The sequence below is a fragment of the Patagioenas fasciata genome, chromosome 25 (genome assembly GCF_037038585.1).
Source record: "Patagioenas fasciata isolate bPatFas1 chromosome 25, bPatFas1.hap1, whole genome shotgun sequence".
In the NCBI taxonomy this organism is placed as follows: Eukaryota; Metazoa; Chordata; class Aves; order Columbiformes; family Columbidae; genus Patagioenas; species Patagioenas fasciata.
In genome coordinates this window covers 6,659,374-6,668,536 of record NC_092544.1, presented here as the reverse complement: position 1 = coordinate 6,668,536, position 9,163 = coordinate 6,659,374, and positions in this window count along the sequence as shown.

The following is a 9,163-nucleotide window of genomic DNA, read 5'->3' as shown; positions in this document are numbered from 1 at the left end:
TTGGATCAGCGTGTTCTGGAACATTCTCAGTGGTCGGGTCTGTGTGCAGAGTGTGGTGGGAATGAGAAGAGAGGAGATGGAGAGAACAGTGGGGAGGTGGAGGAGCAGGAGTGGAGGTGAATACCAGAGAGAGCGAGTGTGTGCGGATCAGCAGTGATCACCCCAAACCTGCCCCGCAGACACGGCACCCAAAATCCTGCACCCCAAAATACTCTTCCCAAACCTGCACCCCAGATCCTGACCCCAAGCCCTGCACCAAAACCTGCCCCTCAATCCTGCACCCCCAAATCCTCCACCCCCGATCCTGTCTTCCCAAACCCTGCACCCCAGATCCTGCACCCCCAAATTCGGCCCTACCAAACTCTGCACCCCTAAACCCTACAACTGAAACCTTGCACCCCCTAATCCTGCCCTCCCTACCTTCCTGAACCCCGAAACCTGCACCCCAAACCCTGCATTCCCAAATCTTTCCGTCCTATACCCTCCACCCCTAAACCTGCCCCCAAACCCTGCACCCCAAAGAATTCCCTCCCAAACCTTGCACCTCCAAATCCTGCACCTCAAAGGCCTGGAAACCCAAGCCCTTCAACCCCATCCCTGCAACACCAAATCCTGTACCCCAAACCCAGCACCCCAGAATCCTGCACCCCAAATCCTGCCTACGAAACCTTTCACTGCAAACCCCTGCACCCCAAGATTGTGCTGCCCTAAACACTGAACCCCCAAATCCTGCAGACCCGGATCCTTGACTCCCAAGACTCTGCACCCCCAAATCCTGCACCCAAATCTCTCACCCCCACCACCCTGCACTCCCAACCCCTGCACCCCAAAACTCCACACCTCCAAATCCTGAACCCTGAAACCCCGCACCCCCAAATCCTGTGCCCCAGTCCTGTGCACCCCACACTCTGCAACCTTAAATTTCCCCCCAAGCCCCTGCACCCCAAACGCTGCACTCTTAGACCTGACTTCTAAACCCTGCACCCCCAAACAGTGCACCCCCAAATCCTGAAGCCCCAGATCCTTCCCTCCCATACTGTACACCCCCAAATCCTGAACCCCCAGATCCTGAATTCCAGGATCTTGCACCCCCAGACCCTGCACCCCCAAATCAGACACACGAAAACTCTCCACCCCCAAATCTTGCACCTCTAAGCCTCCACCCCTTAACACTGCATCCCCAAATCTTTCACCCCAAAACCTCAACCCAGAACCCTTTACCCCAAAACCCTACACCTCCAAATCCTGAACCCTTAAACCCTGCACCCCCAGATCCTCCCCCCAAATGAAAGAACCCCCAAAACCTACACCCCCAGATGCTGCTGCCCCATACCCAGCACCCCAAACTCTGCACCCAGAAATCCTGCACTCTCATAACCCTGCACCTCAAATAATTCCCTCGACCCTGCACCCCCAGAACCTGTAACCCCAATCGCTGCACCCCCAGGTCCTGTCCCCAAACTCTGCACTGCCAGATCCTGCCCCCCTAAACCCTTAAAGCCCAAATATTGTACCCTCAGATCCTTCCTCAACACCCTGCACCCCCAAATTCCCCACCGAAAACCTGCACCCCCAGATCCTGCACCACCAAGTTCTGTACCCTGAAACCCTGCACTGAAAATCCTGCCCCCTAACTCTGCACCCCCGAATCCTGCACCCCCAAATCCTGCATCCCTAAACCCTGCACCCCCAAATCCTTCAACCCCCAAAGCCAATGCACTGCCAAACCCTGGACCCCCAGATACTGCACCCCAGAACCCTGCACGTTGAAATCCTGCACCCCCAAACCCTGCAGCCCAGAACCCTGTACCCGATATCCTGCCGCCCCACAACTTGCACCCCCCAAACCTGCAACCCCAAATACTGCACCCCAAATCCTGCATCTTGAAACCCTGCACCCCTAAATCCTTCCTCCCAAGCCATGATTCCCCAAAACCTGTAATACCAAATCCTGCACCCCTAAATTCAGCCCTACCATACTTTGCACCCCTATAATTCAGCCCTACCATACTTTGCACCCCTAAACCCTGAAATCTTACACCCCCTGATCCTGCCCTCCCAAATCCTGAGCCCTGCACCCCCAAAGCCTGCATTCCCAAACGCAGCAACCCCAGGTCCTGAACACGCAAACACTGCACCCCCAAATTAGGCAGCCCCAAACCCAGCACCCCAAAATCCTCCATTCACAAACTCTGCATCCCCCAAACCTGGACCCCCACATGTGCACCCCCAAAATCATGCCCCCCTGAAATGCTGCACTTCAAAACCCTGCACCCCTAAATCCTTCCCCCAAAACCCTGCCCCCCAAACCCTACACCCCAAGGTCCTTCCCCCACCTCCTGGAACCCCAAACCCTGCACCCCAAAGAATTCCCTCCCAAACCTTGCACCTCCAAATCCTGCACCTCAAAGGCCTGGAAACCCAAGCCCTTCAACCCCATCCCTGCAACACCAAATCCTGTACCCCAAACCCAGCACCCCAGAATCCTGCACCCCAAATCCTGCCTACCAAACCTTTCACTGCAAACCCCTGCACCCCGAGGTTGTGCTGCCCTAAACACTGAACCCCCAAATCCTGCAGCCCCAGTCCTATGCACCCCACACTCTGCAACCTTAATTTTCCCCCCAAGCCCCTGCACCCCAAACGCTGCACTCTTAGACCTGACTTCTAAACCCTGCACCCCCAAACAGTGCACCCCCAAATCCTGCACCCCTAATCCTCCACCCTTTTAACACTGCACCCCCAAAACCTGAACCACCAAATCTTTCACCCCCAAAACCTCCCTCCTCCAAACCCTGCACTTCAAAATGCTCCACCCCCAAATCCTTCTCCCCAACACCCTGCACCCCCAGATCCTGACCCCAAAAGCCTGCACCCCAAATCCTGTACCCCAAAGCCCTGCACTCTCAAATCATACATGCCCAGAACGTGCACCCTAAACTGTGCACCCCAAAATCCTAAACCCCTTAACCCTGCACCCCCAAATCCTCCAGACCCATGTGCCGAACCCAGCACCCCAAAATCTACCCCCCAAAACCTACATCCCCAAATCCTGCACCCCCAGGTCCTGAACAGCCAAAATCTGCACCCCCAATTCTGCCTCCCCAAGACCTGCACCCCCAATTCTGCCTCCACAAGACCTTCACCCCCAGTCCCTGCTCCACTAAATCCTACACCCCAAACCCTGCACCCCCAACCTCCTGGACCCCAAATCCTGCCCCCACAAGTTGCACCCCAAAACCCTGCTACCCCACATCTTGTACCCCCAGATCCTTCCCCCAACACCCTGCAATCCCAAACCCTGCACCCCCAATTCTGGCGCTAAACCCTGCACCCCCAGAACCCTGCACCACTGAACCTTGCACCCTGAAACCCTGCTCCCCCAATCCCCCCCCCCAAAACTCTGCACCCCAAAACCCTATACCCAAAACCCTGCACCCCACAAGTTGCACCCCATATCCCTGCACCCCCAAATCCCTGCACCCCCAAATCCTCCAACCCTCAGGTCCTGCACCCCCAGGTGCTGAACACCTGAACCCCTCACCCCAGACCCCTCACCCCAAAGCCCTGCACCCCCAAATCCTGCCTCTAAACGCTGAACTACAAGGTTCTGTACCCCAACAGCCTGCTCACCCAGATCCTGCACCCCAGAACCCTGCACCCCCATATTCTGATCCCTACAGCCTGCACCCCCAGCTCCTGCACCCCCAAAACCTGTACCCCTAAATCCTGCACCCTTCAACCCTGCAGCCCACAATGCTGCACCCCCAACCTCTGCAGCCCCAGTTCCTTAACGCGTGAAACCTGCACCCCCAAGTCCTGCACCTCAAAACCTTACACCCGGAATCCTGCCCCCCAAACCATGCACCCCAAAATCAAGGCCCCTCAAACTTGCACTCAAAAGTCCGCACCAAGAAACCCTCCCCGCCCAGTTCCTAAAGACATGGAACCTGCACCCCCAAATCCCGCACCCCAAAACCCTGCAGCCCAGTACCCCAGACCACCAAATCTTGCACCTCCAAATCCTGCCCCCTTTAGCCCTGCACTTCAAACCCTGCACCCCAAATCCTGCAACCAAACCCTGCACCCCAAATCCTGCAACCAGCCCTTGTACCCCTAAATCCTTGACCTCCACATCCCGAATCTCCAAATGCAGCAACCCCAAAACCCTACACCCCCAATCCCTGCACCCCCAAATCATTGTCCTTCAAATCCCACACCGAACGCTCGTACACCCCAAGATCTTGCACCCCCACACACTGCACCCCAAATCCTGCATCCCCAAATCCTCCAGCCCCATGTCCCAAACCCCCAAACCCTGCACCCTCAAGTCTTGCACCCCCAAACCATTCTCCCCGAAATCCTGCAACCCCAAACCCCACACCTCCTGCACCCCAAAATTCGACACCTCCAATTCTAAACCCTTAAACCCTGCATCTCGCAAATCCTTCCCCCCAAAACAGTGCCCCCCAAACCCTGCACCCCAGATCTTGCAGCCCCTAACTCTGCACCCCAAACGCTGCACCCTCAGATCCTGCGTCCCCCAACCCTGCACCCCAAATCCTTTACCGCAAAATTCCCCAAACCTGCAAACCCAAATTCTGCACCCCCAGTTCCTAAACATGCGAACCCTGCACCCCCAAACATTCAGCCCAAAGCCCTGCACCCCCAAATCCTGCCGTACACAACCCTTCCCCCCAAACCTCTTCAAACCAAGGTACTGAAACCCTAAGCCCTGCACCCCAAACCTACATCCCCAAATCCTGCACCCCCAGGTCCTGAACACCCAAAATCTGCACCCCCAAATCCCTGAACTCTAAAAACCTGAACCCCCAATTCTGCCTCCCCAAGACCTGCACCCCCAAACCCTACACCACTAAACCCTGCACCCCCAAACCCTGTACCCCAAATCCTGACCCCCACAAGTTGCACCCTGGGGACAATGGGGGGTGCCCAGGATGTGAGAATGAGTCCTGAGGACAAGGGGAGCCTGACAGGGCCCGAGCAAACCCGACAGGGCCTGACGGAGCCTGACAGGGCCCGAGCAAACCCGACAGGGCCCAGAGCGAATCTGACAGGGCCCGACGGAGCCCGACAGGGCCTGAGCAAACCCGATAGGGCCTGACAAGGCCCGACAGGGCCTGAGCAAACCCGACAGGACCCGACAAAGCCTGACAGGGTCCGATGGAGCCCGACAGGGCCCGAGCAAACCCGACAGGGCTCGATGGAGCCCGACAGGGCCCGAGGAAACCCGACAGGGCACGACGGAGCCTGACAGGGCCCGAGCAAACCCGACAGGGCCTGACGGAGCCTGACAGGGCCCGAGCAAACCCGACAGGGCCCGAGCGAATCTGACAGGGCCCGACGGAGCCCGACAGGGCCTAAGCAAACCCGATAGGGCCTGACAAGGCCCGACAGGGCCTGAGCAAACCCGACAGGACCCGACAAAGCCTGACAGGGTCCGATGGAGCCCGACAGGGCCCGAGCAAACCCGACAGGGCTCGATGGAGCCCGACAGGGCCCGAGGAAACCCGACAGGGCGCGACGGAGCCCGACAGGGCCTGAGGAAACCAGACAGGGCCCGACGGAGACCGACAGGGCCCTAGCAAACCCGACAGGGCCTGAGCAAACCCGACAGGGCCCGACGGAGCCCGACAGGGCCTGAGGAAACCAGACAGGGCCCGACGGAGCCCGACAGGGCCCTAGCAAACCCGACAGGGCTTGACAAAGCCTGACAGGGCCCGAGCAAACCCGACAGGGCCCGAGCAAACCCGACAGGGCCCGACGGAGCCCGACAGGGCCCGAGCAAACCCGAAAGGGCCCGACGGAGCCTGACAGGGCTCGATGGAGCCCGACAGGGCCCGAGGAAACCCGACAGGGCCCGACGGAGCCCGACAGGGCCCGAGCAATCCCGCAAGGGCCCGACGAAGCCTGACAGGGCTCGATGGAGCCCGACAGGGCCCGGGCAAACCTGACAGGGCACGCTGGAGCCCGACAGAGCCCGAGCAAACCCGACAGGGCCCAACAAGGCCCGACAGGGCCCGAGCAAACCTGACAGGACCTGACAAAGCCTGACAGGGCCCGACGGAGCCCGACAGGGCCTGAGCAAACCCGAAAGAGACCGACGGAGCCTGACAGGGCTCGATAGAGTCCGACAGGGCCCGAGGAAACCCGACAGTGCCCGACGGAACCCGAGAGGGCCCGACGGAACCCGAGAGGGCCCGAGGAAACCCGACAGGGCCCGACAGAGCCCGACAGGACCCGAGCAAACCCAACAGGGCCCGAGCAAACCCGACAGGGTTCGACAAAGCCTGACAGGGCTCGATGGAGCCCGACAGGGCCCGAGGAAACCCGACAGGGCCCGACGGAGCCTGACAGGGCCCGAGCAAACCCGACAGGGCCCGAGCAAACCTGACAGGGCTCGACGGAGCCTGACAGGGCCCGAGCAAACCTGACAGGGCCCGAGCAAACCTGACAGGGCACGAAGGAGTCCGACAGGGCCCGAGCAAACCTGACAGGGCCCAACGGATCCCGACAGGGCCTGAGCAAACCCGACAGGGCCCGACAAGGCCCGACAGGGCCCGAGCAAACCTGACACGACCTGACAAAGCCTGACAGGGCCCGAGCAAACCCGACAGGGCCCGAGCAAACCCGACAGGGCCCGACGGAGCCCGACAGGGCCCAAGCAAACCCGAAAGGGCCCGACGGAGCCTGACAGGGCTCGATGGAGCCCGACAGGGCCCGAGGAAACCCGACAGGGCCCGACATAGCCCGATAGGGCCCGAGCGAACCCGACAGGGCCTGACGGAGCCCGACAGGGCCCGAGCAAACCCGCAAGGGCCCGACGAAGCCTGACAGGGCTCGATGGAGCCCGACAGGGCCCGGGCAAACCCGACAGGGCACGCTGGAGCCCGACAGGGCACGAGCATACCCGACAGGGCCTGACGGAGCCTGACAGGGCCCGAGCAAACCTGACAGGGCTCGACGGAGCCCGACAGGGCCCGAGCAAACCGGACAGGGCCCAACGGATCCCGACAGGGCCTGAGCAAACCTGACAGGGCCCGACGGAGCCCGACAGAGCCCGAGCAAACCCGACAGGGCGCGACGGAGCCCGACAGGGCACGAGCATACCCGACAGGGCCTGACGGAGCCTGACAGGGCCCGAGCAAACCCGACAGGGCTCGACGGAGCCCGACAGGGCCCGAGCAAACCCGACAGGGTCCGACGAAGCCCAACAGGGCTTCAGCAAACCCGACAGGGCCCGAGCAAACCCGACAGGGTCCGACGGAGCCCGACAGGGCCCGAGGAAACCAGACAGGGCCCGACGGCGCCCAACAGGGCCCTAGCGAACCCGACAGGGCCCGAGCAAACCCGACAGGGCCTGACGGAGCCTGACAGGGCCCGAGCAAACCCGCCAGGGCTCGACGGAGCCTGACAGGGCCTGAGCAAACCCGACAGGGCCCGAGCAAACCTGACAGGGGCCGACGGAGCCCAACAGGGCCCGAGCAAACCCGACAGGGACCGACGGAGCCCGACAGGGCCCGAGCAAACCTGACAGGGCCCGACGGAGTCCGACAGGGCCCGAGCAAACCTGACAGGGGTCGACGGCGCCTGACAGGGCGTGAGCAAACCCGACAGGGCCCGAGCAAACCTGACAGGGGTCGACGGAGCCTGACAGGGCCTGAGCAAACCCGACAGGGCCCGAGCAAACCCGACAGGGACCGACGGAGCCCGACAGGGCCCGAGCAAACCTGACAGGGCCCGATGGAGCACGACAGGGCCCGAGCAAACCCGACATGGCTCGACGGAGCCCGATAGGGCCCAAGCAAATCCGACAGGGCCTGAGCAAACCGGACAGGGCCCGACGGAGCCCGACACGGCCCTAGCAAACCCGACAGGGTCCGACGAAGCCTGACAGGGCTTCAGCAAACCCGACAGGGCCCGAGCAAACCCGACAGGGCCTGTCGGAGCCTGACAGGGCCCGAGGAAACCCGCAAGGGCCTGACGGAGCCCGAGAGGGCCCGAGCAAACCCGACAGGGCCCGAGCAAACCTGACAGGGCTTGTCGGAGCCTGACAGGGCCTGAGTAAAACCGAAAGGGCCCGAACAAACCCGACAAAGCTCGACGGAGCCCGACAGGGCCCGAGCAATCCCGACAGGGCCCGACAAGGCCTGACAGGGCCCGAGCAAACCCGACAGGGCCCGAGAAAGCCTGACAGGGCCCGACGGAGCCCGACAGGGCCCGAGCAAACCCGACAAAGCCTCACAGAGCCTGACAGGGCTCGATGGAGCCCGACAGGGCCCGAGGAAACCCGACAGGGCTAGACGGAACCCGACAGTGCCCGAGCAAACCCGACAGGGCCCGACGGAGCCCGACAGGGCCCCAGCAAACCCGACAGGGCCCGAGCAAACCCGACAGGGCCTGACGGAGCCTGACAGGGCCTGAGCAAACCCGACAGGGCTCGAGGGAGCCTGACAGGGCCTGAGCAAACCCGACAGGGCCCGAGCAAACCTGATAGGGCTTGACGGAGCAAACCCGACAGGGCCCGAGCAAACCTGACAGGGGTCGACGGAGCCTGACAGGGCCTGAGCAAACCCGACAGGACCCGACAAAGCCTGACAGGGTTCGATGGAGCCCGACAGGGCCCGAGCAAACCCGACATGGCTCAACGGAGCCCGACAGGGCCCGAGCAAACCTGACAGGGGTCGACGGAGCCTGACAGGGCCTGAGCAAACCCGACAGTGCCCGAGCAAACCCGACAGGGCCCAACGGAGCCCGACAGAGCCCGAGCAAACCCGACAGGGCCCGACAAGGCCCGACAGGGCCAGAACAAACGTGACAGGACCTGACAAAGCCTGACAGGGCCCGACGGAGCCCGACAGGGCCCGAGCAAACCCAAAAAGGCCCGACGGAGCCTGACAGGGCTCGATGGAACCCGACAGGGCCCGAGGAAACCCGACATGGCCCGACGGAGCCCGACAGGGCCCGAGCAAACCCGACAGGGCCTGACGGAGCCTGACAGGGCCCGAGCAAACCCGACAGGGCCCGAGCGAATCTGACAGGGCCCGAGCAAACCCGACAGGGCCTGACGGAGCCTGACAGGGCCCGAGCAAACCCGACAGGGCCCGAGCAAACCCGACAGGGCCTGACAAGGCCCGACAGG